We start from the raw sequence: 14,298 nt of genomic DNA on the forward strand, positions 1-14,298 counted from the left end.
ATTTCCACGGCAGGCCACTAGTTAGTGATGCTTTGTTATGTAGCGCCGCAGCATGTGGGTGGAGGCAGACAGCGTGACGGTGGAGTCAACGGCAAAATATGTAAGACGAAGTGGAGGAAAATTGAAAAGAGAGAGAGAAAAATCACAGACGCCATTGTTGATGATCCTGGTCAGAAAAAGTCTTACTATAGCGTGGCTGTTCAAGTACGGAGCATTTTAGAGTTCATCGTGCTCAAACTCTGCAGGCTGTTTTCAAAATCTGCAGTTTTCCACAACTGAAAAAGTGGAAACGAAAAGCTACAACGGAACAAAAGTTTTCCCGTGGAAATGTTGGAAGAGGATTTAATTCTCTGGGGTTGCGAGTAATAATAATGATATAACGGATAATAAAGACCAAATCCAAATCTAAAACTTGAGCTGGAATATCGATCGGTATGGAAGCATGGGGGTGAGTTTTAAAAAGTTCCTCCATTTTGACATTTATATTAAAGGTAATAGTTGATAGATTCAAAAACAGGGGGGATCTTTTTACCTGTGCACACATATATCTTTGTGGATTTCTGTACAATATTTACAATATATAAATACAAAAACATCATTTTCATGTTTGCTCAAATAAAATATCTGACATCTCATACTATTTATATTCAAATCTAATTCTCTTACTTTTTTAACTTTGCAGATTTGATGTGTTTTATGAGTTCCAGGATAGTTCCTCACTCTTTTACTTCTTTATGAAGTTACTTCCATAAACTACTTCCTGTCACTGTGACTCTTCAGAGTTAAAGCTGTTGTTTTTTTTTAAAGACGTCTGTTCCTTTCAAATTACAGTGAATTTCTCTTTTTCAAACCTTTCTTGGATGTTCATTGGGAATATTTGTTTATTGGCTTTATACAAAACCTGAAGAATATTCTAATCAACTATGTTATTGCATTTTAGTGACTTCATTTGATAATCGGTGGGTTTGATGGAGCTCTAGATCTAATAGTAGATATTGTTTTCAGAGCCCTTTTCCAGGCAGTAAGTTCAATATGGTAGAATCATTGTGTTGTACAGTGAGTACAGAAGATCTATTTAGAAACAATTCTTCATCATAACACCCGATCATCTGTCCCTCGCTGCCGACATACCGAGTCGGTTCCAGGTTCTCGAATATCAAATGTGCGTCTGATCAAAGCAGAAGCTTCGTCTCACTGACAACAGAGACGACGTGTGGATCCTGTTCGGGGGTTTGAACGTTCTTCAGACGTGTTCAGTAAAGTCAGGACAGAGAACGTTCTGCTGCCGCCCGAGCATGTCCGTCCTGAGATCGTATCCGGAGCCGATCACTCAATGTCGGTGGAATTCAACCATCAGCGGCTCGTCGGCGAGAACGACAGTGAAAGTCGTGCAGTTTGGTTCGGAAGCAACAAAGAGAATAATGAAGGCAGTAATCCTCGACGTGGGGCCTCTGCTGCACGTCTCATCTCTCCTTTAATAAAAACTGCTTCCTATAGCGAGCGTTGTATAACCACACGTGATCAAATGTGGCCGAGGTCACCGGAACATTCACCACGCTCTGCCTTTTCTCTGGGACAGGGTGAACATCGGCTTGCTTCACTGGATCAAATCGACGGAACGATCAAAGTGTAACAAACAACTGGTGTTTAGGAGGCCGACTGAAGTGTGAGGAAAAACTGTCACAGGTGGAAAGGTGGAACGTTCCCCACCAGAACTCTTTTAGTTGGTGTGCTCAGGGGCATCACCTCCACCAGTGTGTCCCTCATCACCTCCACCAGTGTGTCTCTCATCACCTCCACCAGCGTGTCTCTCATCACCTCCACCAGTGTGTCCCTCATCACCTCCACCAGTGTGTCTCTCATCACCTCCACCAGTGTGTCCCTCATCACCTTCACCAGCGTGTCTCTCATCACCTCCACCAGTGTGTCCCTCATCACCTCCACCAGCGTGTCCCTCATCACCTCCACCAGCGTGTCTCTCATCACCTTCACCAGCGTGTCCCTCATCACCTCCACCAGCGTGTCTCTCATCACCTTCACCAGTGTGTCTCTCATCACCTCCACCAGAGTGTCCCTCATCACCTCCACCAGTGTGTCTCTCATCACCTCCACCAGTGTGTCCCTCATCACCTTCACCAGTGTGTCTCTCATCACCTCCACCAGTGTGTCCCTCATCACCTCCACTAGTGTGTCTCACATCACCTCCACCAGCGTGTCCCTCATCACCTCCACCAGTGTGTCTCTCATCACCTCCACCAGTGTGTCCCTCATCACCTCCACCAGTGTGTCTCTCATCACCTCCACCAGCATGTCCCTCATCACCACCCCAGCCGAGAGATCACAGCGTTAGCCTTCTCCACCTCCTTCACAAACACCACCACGGCTCCATTCATTCTTGCAACAGACACAATGCCTGCTGCTCCACCACCTTAGCCACTGCAGTCACACACTCCTCCACCCAGCAGGAGAACCCGGGTTCAGCTTGAACCGTGTCTCCTGCTCAGCTTGGTGGAAGCCATGGTGCTACACCACTAGTACGACGCTAACTGCACCACAGCCTCACCAAACCACACAAACAAACACCTTCACTCACCTTCACACTCACACCACAAACTATCACACCATGAAACTACTGAAACTAGTCAGTAACCTGCTCAAATATACATTTTCTTTGGACAATTCCAGGTCTCCCCTTTGTTTAAGAGCACAGATGTATGACACCAGTGAATACTGAGTAAATACTGAGTGAATACTGAGTAAATATTGAGTGAATACTGAGTAACTACTGAGTGAATACTGAGTAAATACTGAGTGAATACTGAGTGAATACTGAGTAACTACTGAGGACAATGCAAAGCCGCTGAAGACCCCGGCAGGCAGAGACCCTCCATCAGAGGAAACACAGGAAGTCGGTTCTCATTCCACTGCTGATGAAGTTTTATCCTGCATCTCTGTGGTCGTCTGAATAAGCCAGAATTCCTCGAGGTCCTGAAGTTAAATTGGTAACAGTGAGTCTACACATTAAGGAAAAACAGATGAAATTAAAAGGATTCTGTTAAATAAATCAAAGTGGGGAAAGTCTGACTCATATATGATAAAGAGCATCAGACATGTCGTAAACATGAAAGACACAAAGCTGCTAAAGATGTAAAGGATGCAACTTTATTTCTGATTACTTTACCTAAATAGAAGCTATAAATCTACTGGATCACCTGCGGACGTCGTGTAATTGAGGAATTTACACCTCACATCTGTGATTCGTGCAGCGCATCCACACAGGACTTATTATGCAGATGGAATTTATTTTTGTTCGAGAGGTTCATTGATTTTAATACTGCATGTACTGCTCTGTGATTTTAATCCCGTCTGGAGCGCATATGTCGGCGTTTCTTTTCCCTCCTCACCACTCATAATTACCTTTCCAAATATTCACTCCTTATTCACAACAACCATCGAAGGAAGTTTTACATTGTGCTGATTGTAAAACTCCTCAGGGCAAAACACAAGGAGGACATGAGCTTATAGGACGTAAACAAATCTGAATGGATGTTACTATTTTTATCCAGCTCACCGGTTGATTGAGTTTAGCTTTGATCCTCGTTAGTTTGCTGAATTAAATCCAAGATGTGATCAAATCTGTCGTGAATAAAACCGACAACCACCTCCAAAGTGTGTCGTCTACATGAAAAAAACTCAGAGGATAAACGCTTCGTTTCATGAAATGACCCTTCGGTTTGCTGACAGTGAAAATAAGTGGTGAAGAAGTTTTAGTGACACAGTGATTTAGTGTCGTCATGACAAATTACACGACAGCAGAAAAGCCAAAGTGCTGTTAAAAAGGTTAATTCATTCAGAAGAACTCACGTAATGAGCGTAACCATGACGTAACCTAGAATCCCCACACAGTAGAAGATTGTTTGTTATACTTCTAGATCAGGGCTGTCAAACATTAGGGACCAAAACCGGCGGGAAAGTCGTTCCAATTTGAAAGAAAACATAGATTTTTTTTTAAACACATTTCTTAAGAATAACAAGGACAACAAAACACTGAGACCCAAGCTGAGATATCAGCGATGACGCCATGAAAGAAAGAAAACTGCATTCGCCACAAAGCCATGCCGTGTTTGTAAAGATACCCAGAATGCAACAGCTGTAGGGGAAGTTCTCTGAACATTTCACTGTATTTTGCACCAGAAAGTTGATTAAAATTGGCTTTACATTGACATTCTAGTAATTTTCTACAGTAATTGTTTGGCAAAAATAGACATTTTCATCATTAATACTCAAATATATGCCACAGCAGAAAATGAATAAAGTGTAACTTGAGAGATGATGGTGATGAAATTATAAAGTTTGTGGCGGCTGAACTAAAAAGTGCTTGTAAGCTAACAGTGAAAGAACCAGGATGACTGAAAACAGCAGCGAGTCGCCGTTTCACAAGTCAGGACTCTCACGAGGTGGCGGCGGCAGCGTTTCAGTGCAAACCTCTGGAATGCTAATGATCGTCTAAACACACCGCGGTTCACTTTGCATTAGCTGGCCTGCGCTACACTAAGCCGTGCATTCTGCGCTGGCTGTGAGGCTACGAGCTAATGCTAGTAGGCCGGCTGGAGGTGAAGTGTGTCCGGAGGCCCTGGACGGCGGCCAGCTGAGAGCTGGTGGCCCCATAAGCTCCGGACCAACTCGGCGCTCTCAGCAACACAGCTAGCCATTGTGCCGCGCTGAAAAAGCGCATTAGCCGCCGAGAAAAGGGCTTTTCCCTCTGAAACCCCCTTGGACAACAAGCAAAGCGCTGCTTGATAATTCAATCACTCTCAGACCTCCGCTGCTCTCCCTTTCTTCCCTCTCTCGTCTCCTCCATTAGGTAACTGTCCTATATTTTACAGATGCTGTCATTCCTGCAGCTTATCAAAGGACAATAGAGGAATGATGCCTCTGAGAGACTCATTGACATTTCAATGTATGCGGCAGTGTGAATTATGGCTGCATGAGATGGGAGCTGCAAAAAGGGCATAAGAAGATAGAGATGTGTGTGTGTGTGTGTGTGTGTGTGTGTGTGTGTGTGTGTGTGTGTGTGTGTGTGTGTGTGTGTGTGTGTGTGTGTGTGTGTGTGTGTGTGTGTGTGTGTGTGTGTGTGTGAGTGTGTGTGTGGGGAGGGGAAAAGAGATAAAAAGGAAAAAAGAAAGGGGTCAGCGCGAGAGTAGGTTGAAGGAAAGGATAGAAGACGCATCGAGAGGGAGGCAGAGAAAGAAAAGAGGCAGTTCTTATCGCTTTACCCTTGTCTTGACTTCCTCCAGGCCCTTTGAAGAACAGAAATAAAGATACTGGCGCATCAGAGGGAGATTTAGATTATGCCAGTGTTTACCCAACTGAGCGCTGCATGGCTGCCGGCGACAGCCTGCTGCTGGTTTTGAAGTTGTTACGGCCCGACGAAGGCTTAAAGCGCTCGCTGCACAAAATATACCCGCCGTGCTGCAGAGGAGGAAGAGGAGGAAGAGGAGGAAGATCTTGCTGCTCGCCAATCACACGCCGGGTGTGTCTGCATGCATACGTGCCAATCGCTGAGAGTGTTTATGAGAGATAGGCCTGTGTGTGTGTGTGTGTGTGTGTGTGTGTGTGTGTGTGTGTGTGTGTGTGTGTGTGTGTGTGTGTGTGTGTGTGTGTGTGTGTGTGTGTGTGTGTGTGTGTGTGTGTGTGTGTGTGTGTGTGTGTGTGTGTGTGTGTGTGTGTGTGATCCCTTCTTCGTGCACAAAATGTGTGCAGCTTTCCGAAAATGGAGCCATCCATCGGATTATGTGTAGACAGCTCTTTGAAAAGGAGGGCCTGTATTTGCATAAGCAGCCATGGAGGAGAAAAACCTGTAGAAAGAAAGAAGAGAGAGAGAGAGAGAGCGAGAGAGCGAGAGAGAAGAAGGACAAGGAAGGAAAGTAAAAGGAGCGGAGGATGTTGATGAGTGGACCACACTTGCCAAACCACTCAGGGGATAAATCCTGTGGTGAGGATCAAGTATTGTGGGATTTGGCTCCATGCTCCTGAAAGCAAATGTGAAATAACAGGCTGGAGTCAATAGGTGGCGCTATGATAGGTCTGACACGGCCAGGGGGGTAAAAAGGTGTGAAGCAGGGAGGAGAGGTGAAGGAGGGAGGAGGAAAAGACAGAACCCTGAAAAGAAAGGGTGAGGGCTTTCCTTGTGGATCCCCGGTTGGCAGCGCACGCCGCTGAGCTGGCGGCTGCTGATTGGACGGGACCGGAGCTCCTCTCTTGGTTCTTCTGTACATCCTGCTGCTCCAGTCCTCCGATTCTCTCTCTCAGGTAAACTCCCTCTCTCTTCGCTCTCCTCTCACATGGATCAAGAGCCAAACTGGACGTTTGGATCCCAATGAGATCACTGAGGAGGCCACGCCCACACAGGAAGTTCAGTGTGTGTCCTTGTCCCGAACACTGTGGTCAGATAGTCTTCCTCTTCATCTGTCAACACTTCCTCTCTCGTTATGAAACTTGATCAACTTTGAACTGAAGGAAGCAGCAAACTGAGCGGATTGTGTGTAACTGGACAATCAGTCCTGGGTAGTCCAGCACTCTGTCCAGGTTCTGGACCGGTTGGCCACAGAGAGCCGAGGACTGGACTGTTGCAGACGTTTCTCACCTCATTCCTTCCTCGTCAGTCTTCAGCAGTCATGTGACTTTGTGTGTCGCTCCTATTGGTCACTGAGCTATAGATCCTGTACAGTCCTGGACCGCTGCCAACAGACATTTTAGTTCAGAACCGCCCCGGACAAGGCCTGAAACATCTGGGTTATTTGATATGAGGAGGATCAATAAATCCTGTGTGCTGATATCACAAATAAAACAGACCTGCTTCCTCTCCTCCTTCCTCCCCTGCTTCCTCTCCTGCTTCCTCTCCTCCTTCCCCCTGCTTCCTTCTCTGCTTCCTCCTCTGCTTCCTCTCCTGCTTCCTCCTCTGCTTCCTCCCCTGCTTCCTCTCCTCCTTCCTCCTCTGCTTCCTCCCCTGCTTCCTCCCCTGCTTCCTCCTCTGCTTCCTCCCCTGCTTCCTCTCCTGCTTCCTCTCCTCCTTCCTCCCCTTCTTCCCCCCTGCTTCCTCCTCTGCTTCCTCCCCTGCTTCCTCCCCTGCTTCCTCTCCCCCTTCCTCCCCTGCTTCCTTTCCTCCTTCCTCTCCTGCTTCTTCCCCTCCTTCCTCCCCTGCTTCCTCTCCTACTGTCACCTCCTTTTGTCTTTTCAGGTCTGGTGTATGTATTCCAAGGGATTCCCAAAATATGTCCCTCTGTGTCTTACGTTACATTAAATTCCTTCAAACCAAAATCAAAATGGATTTTTAAAAAGTAGAGCAGATGAGGTGAAGTCTTAGTTGGTTCATGTTTTACCTCCACATGCGTCTCCACATCCAGTCATTGCCACCTGCTCCGTCAGCCATTACTTGTTCAAACCAATTCTATTCAAGACTCTTTGATTTTCTTCCATCAGTCATGAAATGGACTCAGTCCCTCCACTGGGAGCAGTTTGGGGTTCAGTGTCTTTGCTTGGTGGTATGGTGACTCGTATTGGAGTCTCTTGTTCTGAAAGTGAAGCTCATCACTTCCTCTGAATATGAAGCAGCTGCTGCACTCTGGCTGAATGGACATCATTTACCTGGAGACTCTCTCTTCTGATTGGACATCATTTACCTGGAGACTCATTAATGCAACTCGGCGCTATGGAGACCTTGAGGGGCATTTCCACTGGAAATGAAGTGTTTCAGGGATTATTGGAATTTTTTAAGTTTAAATAATTTGACAATTTGACTTGTTTTTCGTTTCCTTTTTACAATATTTGACCTTTGTCCAGTCAGAAAGTGATCAACACAGAACTGTCCTCTTTGTTGAAGCCGACGCTTCATGTCGGCCGTTTCCTCGCAGCTCTGGATCATGTCCAGGTCTTTTTACAGAATTGAAATGTGAAGGTGCTCATCTGCCAGCTCCACCTCCATACCCTTACTTTCCTCCTGCTGCATAAAGGGCAAATGCAAATGAGGTGCGGGAACAAGCAATATAAACAGAATAGACCAGAATACTAAAGTGATGCAGGAAGATCAACTCCACCTTGTGTTTGAAATGCACGTTGTAATGGAGCTCTGTTAACAAACTGCTCCACTTTACTCTCTATTACACTTCTGCCAGAATCAACTTGAAAAAATGTGAACATTAAAAACTATTCACAGATATTTAAACCACAAATTTGATTGGTGGCAGAGGTTGCACTAAAATTCTTCGTTTTTTGTTTTTTTTTAACACTGACCGAAAACTGCAAGGCTGTTCATCATGGAGACTAATTCCATCACTGAGGGTTGATCTCTTCAGTTCACTGCACTGCAGTTATGAATGAATCCATCAAGTGTTACACAAACAACATCAACATCACATGGCAACTAAACATTTCCCACTTTATGGAGCAGATTTCTGCTGAACAACCAATCAGAGAATCACTCGTTTACACAACCTTTAAGTTTTTCTCTTATTGTTTTTTAAATGTTTGCATTTAGACGGCAACACTTTGTAAACAATGTCCGTTTCCATGGAAACGGCAGAAACTCTGAAAATGATGTCGCTGTCATGCTGGGCCACTAGTGGGTGCTGCTGTTAGTTTTAGTATTGAAAGCACGCACGCACGCACGCACGCACGCACGCACGCACGCACGCACGCACGCACGCACCCACACACCCACACACACACACACACACACACACACACACACACACACACACACACACACACACACACACACACACACACACACACAAAAAGTTCCACCTTGAGAGTAGTTTTTGAAAAGTTGTGTTTTCAGTGACCGACACCCAAAAAGCCACAACAGTTTTGGTCGTTATGTTTTGGCCTAAATGTTCTCGCTGTCGAGGAACTTTAGGTCTCGTTGACGAAACAGGAGAAAGCTTTATAGTCTGAAGCAGAAGAAAGTTGAAATCCAGTGAAGTTTAAACTGAAGTGACTCAAAAGAGAAAAAAAACTCCAGCTGAAGGAATGCGAGAGCAGCTTCAGAAACAATTGATTCTTTGAAAATAAAATAAAAGAAGAAGCCTTGAGCTCATTTCTCAGCCTCGCAGTGCGAAGCCGCTAAACACAAGGTCACCGGCAGCCATGTTGTACACACAATGTTTAATAACCTCCGTTCTGAAGCATCCAGAGTATCGGCACTCCTCAAATGACTTTCCAATAATGACAACCCTCCCTGGAGGAACTGCTTCTGTGTGTGTGTGTGTGTGTGTGTGTGTGTGTGTGTGTGTGTGTGTGTGTGTGTGTGTGTGTGTGTGTGTGTGTGTGTGTGTGTGTGTGTGTGTGTGTGTGTGTGTGTGCCACCCTTGGAGCGTACTGACATGCCCCCTTCTCTGATCGCGACAGACCACCAGGGCAGAGAGGAACCACCTGTCTGTCCAGAAACCAGCACACACACACACACGCTTCCCAGCATTACCATATCCTTATTTACAGTGGTCAGGCCGTTCCACTGAGGTTTTCTTAATGGGACAGGTAACACACACAAACAACCTTGGTTGAGGTCTGAAAATATCCTTTCATATTCCTCCTGCTGACCAGAAGTGCATTCATAAATGCCATTTTGCTCTCTAATAAGTCAGAAGAGGAGGCGGCGGAGTGTGTTACCTGTTGTAGGAAACGTTCCTGTACCAAGCAATTACTGCTGCTGCTGCTGAAACAAGAGCTCTGTGGGGAAAAGCCAATTAGTCCGCTGTGGCAGCAGGTAGCGAGCTGGCTCCATTCATTATGATCCTCTATAACACGCTGGTAATGTAATAGTGCGCTGCTAGAGCTGGTGACAGGCAGCGGGAGGCTTTAATGATAATAACGGGATCAATAGTTGGGCTGTTATCGTCACACGGTTCCGCATTCATGCATGTGTGTGGCCTGAAGGCTTTAATGGAAAATACTAATGAAAGTTATGCTCATCTGTGTTGGAGTGTGTTCATAATGAGCACATGCTATTGGGTAGAGACATGTGTGTGTGTGTGTGTGTGTGTGTGTGTGTGTGTGTGTGTGTGTGTGTGTGTGTGTGTGTGTGTGTGTGTGTGTGTGTGTGTGTGTGTGTGTGTGTGTGTGTGTGTGCCATCAATTCATGATAATATTCGGTTAACTTAATAAATGTTATATCAATATCAGCAACCGATCTGCTCCAGTGTCTAACCCAACCTGATGAATCTCAGATTATATGTGTGTGTGTGTGTGTGTGTGTGTGTGTGTGTGTGTGTGTGTGTGTGTGTGTGTGTGTGTGTGTGTGTGTGTGTGTGTGTGTGTGTGTGTGTGTGTGTGTGTGTGTGTGTGTGTGTGCGTGTTGGAAGCCTAGATTAACCCTTCTGCTCTGCTTGGTTCAAATAATTGGTCTATTGTGGTTTTGCTAAAGGAGGAGGCTGATGAGCTGGACAGCTCTGGGACGGGGCGAGAGACAGAGAGAGAGAGAGAGAGAGAGAGAGAGAGAGAGAGCAGGAGGAAAAGAAGAGACATTAAAAGGAAAGTGGACTGAGGGTCTGATGATTGTTTGACTCAACATCACCAGTTCAGGAAAAGCCAACAACTGTTTTACATCTGCAGTGTCAGAAATAATTGGACCTCAACATGAAATACTTGGAATACATGGAAGCAGGTGTTTGTGTAGCAAAGACACACGGCGTCCAATCAGATGGCGAGGATGTAAACACAGCAGCTCAATCACTAATCAATAAGCACTTTTTATGATGAGACATATTTACAGTATCAAACTTTACCCATCATGGTTTTCAATACAATTAGTTATTGTTGTTATTTCTGAGTCATTACCACCAAGAAAGACGCATAAATTAACAACACGTCTTCAACAATAACCCTAATATCAACCAAACAACCAATTCTGGTAACTTTCACATTTCTTCTGCACTAATTGGAATGATAATGAATAAAATAATAATTTAATAGCTGAATCAAAGCTCAGAGGCGCTTAACTCCCAGTTATTTCAGTAATTCATATCTTGATTACGTTTTACAGATTCATGTTATATATTTCTAAAAAAACACAAAGAGAGCAGGATTGAGTGGCTTTCAGGATGTGGAAAAGAAATCCAGTGAGACATCTTTCACATTTAATTAGTATGAAAAGGTGAGATGTTCGTCAGTTCTGCACAGATTTAATTATATAGAAATATTATGCAATGGTGTTTATATCCTCACATATTTATTTTTTCAGTTTCTGGGTTCTTCAACAAGCAACGTATATGTCAACGTATACTGTATATTGAGGCCCTGTTAACCCTGGACAGGTCGTCAGTCTGTCACTGGACCAACACAAACAGGAAACCGCCGCTCACACAGGGACAACATGCAGACTCCACCCGCCAAAGCCCGGGTCACGGCCTTCTCACTGTGAGGCGAAGGTGCTTCATCTGCTGCCATGCCGAGTGGGCGTGTCCTAACTGACCATGAAACATAAACATATCTGGTCCAAGTTGGACCACTTCAGTTTTTCCGAATATCATGTCTTTAACCTGCTGCAAATTCTGCCATGTTTGAAATCCATCAAGGACCCCCCCTGCACTGACCCCCCCCTCCACCGATCCCCGACACCCCTTCACTGACCCCCCCTCCAGGCTCCACATTATTACCTCTTCTCCTCCCGTTTTATCCTCCACTGAATGGGAGTGTGTGTGTGTGTGTGTGTGTGTGTGTGTGTGTGTGTGTGTGTGTGTGTGTGTGTGTGTGTGTGTGTGTGTGTGTGTGTGTGTGTGTGTGTGTGTGAATCATGTTGGCAGTTATCTTCATGCAGGAGGAGCAGCAGTCAAGAGAAAGTGAACCGGCATGAAGGGCAAAGACTGTTTACGTGGTGTACGTCAGGACGCTGCGGTGTCCCCGAATCTCCAGTGTTTACAGACAGGAAATGTTTGTCCTGGAGAAAAGGTGAAGACGTCTCACCACCCCGCACAGCAAACACTGGGAGAACACACACACACACACACACACACACACACACACACACACACACACACACACACACACATTTGCAACTTAGCAGAAAGAGGAATCGCAGAGAGAGAGAGAGAGAGAGAGAGAGAGAGAGAGAGAGAGAGAGAACCGGATTAAAATCATTCCAAACCAACCTGCTTCCCCTGCAGGGTGTTCAGGTGTATCTTCTCATCCTGTCACACTCCTCATCCACCATCAATAGAAATGCATGTATACTTTGTATTCACTGTGTACTTTCCGCAGTACTACGATCGATCAGACCAAAGATGTTGATCCACCAGTGATGCTGCGTGACGCCCAGGACCTGAAGGCTCCTTCACACCAGAACAACTTCAGGTGTTCGGGGTTTACGCCTCAGCCACTGAAAACTCAACTTAACCTTTTCAGAGCGTTGAAATGTAAACGTGAAACGTCCCTGAAGTGAAAACACAAAAAAACGCATTTTCACTTGGCGGGTGGCCAGAAAGTTAAATGAGCAGACGCGTCCACTCATTGCAGTTTGAACAATTTGCAACAGTAAATCATTTCTAATTAGTAAAGACATCAGTCTGGTCAAACACACGCTGACATCGCAATGAACCAGTTCACTAAACAACCAGTGAGTTTATACGGCGAGGAGATATTTAAATATTGCCGCTGGTCCGGAGTGACGATCCTCACTGACCAATCAGCAGGCAGCTGCATTGTAGCTCCGCCTACATCCCTGGAGGGGTTTGGAACAATGGCAACGGTACTCTCAGTACAATTTACAACTTTTATCAGTAGAAACAAATGAGAGCTGAACCGTACCGCCACATCCGGCAGTGGAAACGAGGCTGTGCAGCCTGACCTCCTCCTGGGGGGGGGGGGGGGGGGGGGGGGGGGGCGGACCGGGAGAATAACAACCTTCACTTTTTACGTCTTTCTTTGTTTTGAGCAAACAAACAAGCAGCACGCATGATGAAGATGTCGACATTTTCACACAAAGACCAAAATGAGAAGAAGCTCAGCATAATGAGAATTTGAAAACAACCAGGTAAATAGTTTTCATTTCAGCATCACTGATTTCTCAGCTCGGCTCTCGGTGTCGAGTCGATTCACGACTTCATCTAAAACGAGGTTCACGGTGCTGCAGTGTGAACTCTCCACTGTTTCAAAGTCTTCACTCACACTTCACATCACCACTTTCAGGAGATTTATAAGCTGTCATTTAGAGAATATAATGAAAACTTTCTTATTCACACGCACGCACACACACACATCCACACACGCACGCACACACACAGAAAACAAATGTTATGAGAAGCCCTGGTTGTTTCTTTGAGGGAGTCTTTCCTCTCAGTTCATGAATTGGCTGCAATAACAGACCAGAGCAGGGTCCCTGTACACATGGAAATCCAGATGAGAGCAAACAGGAAACCCCGATTGAGGAAGAACACAGTAGAAGCTGCTCTGCGCGTTCATGGAGTTTGTGTTTGTTTGTCACATCGCGGCCATTCTCAGTCCTGTGCGTCAGGAACACTCCACCAGCAACAGCAGTTCAGTGCTTTTGTTTTGCTGAAGTCTTGAGCTCGGTGGCTCGGTTGGTGGCGCGGTCGCCTCCCAATCGGAAGGTTGCAGGTTCAGTTCCCATATCTGCCTGCCTACATGCCGAAGTGTCCTTGGGCAAGACACTGAACCCCAAACTGCCCCCATTGGAGTGACAGCGCCTTGCATGGCTGCAGCCTCCAATGGTGTGTGTGTGTGTGTGTGTGTGTGTGTGTGTGTGTGAATGGGTGAATGTGATGAGCTATGTAAAGAGCTTTGTGGCTGTCATCAGCTAAAAAGCACTATAGAAGTTAGTCTATCTACCATTTGAATGCAGAACTTACAAATATGCCAGTGTTCTTCTTATGTGAGCAACCCATCTGAATTATTCTTTCACCACTGTCGACAGTTAAGCCATTTCCACGTGCAGAAATCAAAACACCGCCTCACTGCTTTTATTTCCTTCGGAAAAGAAAAAAAACCGACTTTTCTCCGAGTGGCTTTTGAAGGAAAGCGAAGTTGAGCAGTCGCTCTGAAGCCTTTGATGGACTTTATAAAGGAGCTGTTGCGTGAACGTCGGCTAAGATTGCATTTGAGAGATTTATTTTAGGAACAAATTTGTGTTCCCCAAATAAACAATGCTCCTTTCTGGCTGTCCTGCTTCATTTCCTCGTGATCTATGCTGATGTTTGCATGTGTGTGTGTGTGTGTGTGTGTGTGTGTATTAAGGACAGCGCTGGAGGCAATGTGGGTCTGTGTGTGTGTGTGTGTGTGTGTGTG

General features: G+C 45.7%; 1 protein-coding gene across 1 annotated transcript in view; it reads right to left on the bottom strand.

Moving 5' to 3' along the window:
* The window catches only part of raraa (retinoic acid receptor, alpha a), a 154,692-nt gene that overhangs the window by 66,037 nt on the left and 74,357 nt on the right, over positions 1–14,298 (bottom strand). The gene's annotated exons all lie outside the window — the stretch shown is intronic.

Source organism: Lipophrys pholis, assembly GCF_963383615.2.
Source record: "Lipophrys pholis genome assembly, chromosome: 1".
NCBI classification, from domain to species: Eukaryota; Metazoa; Chordata; class Actinopteri; order Blenniiformes; family Blenniidae; genus Lipophrys; species Lipophrys pholis.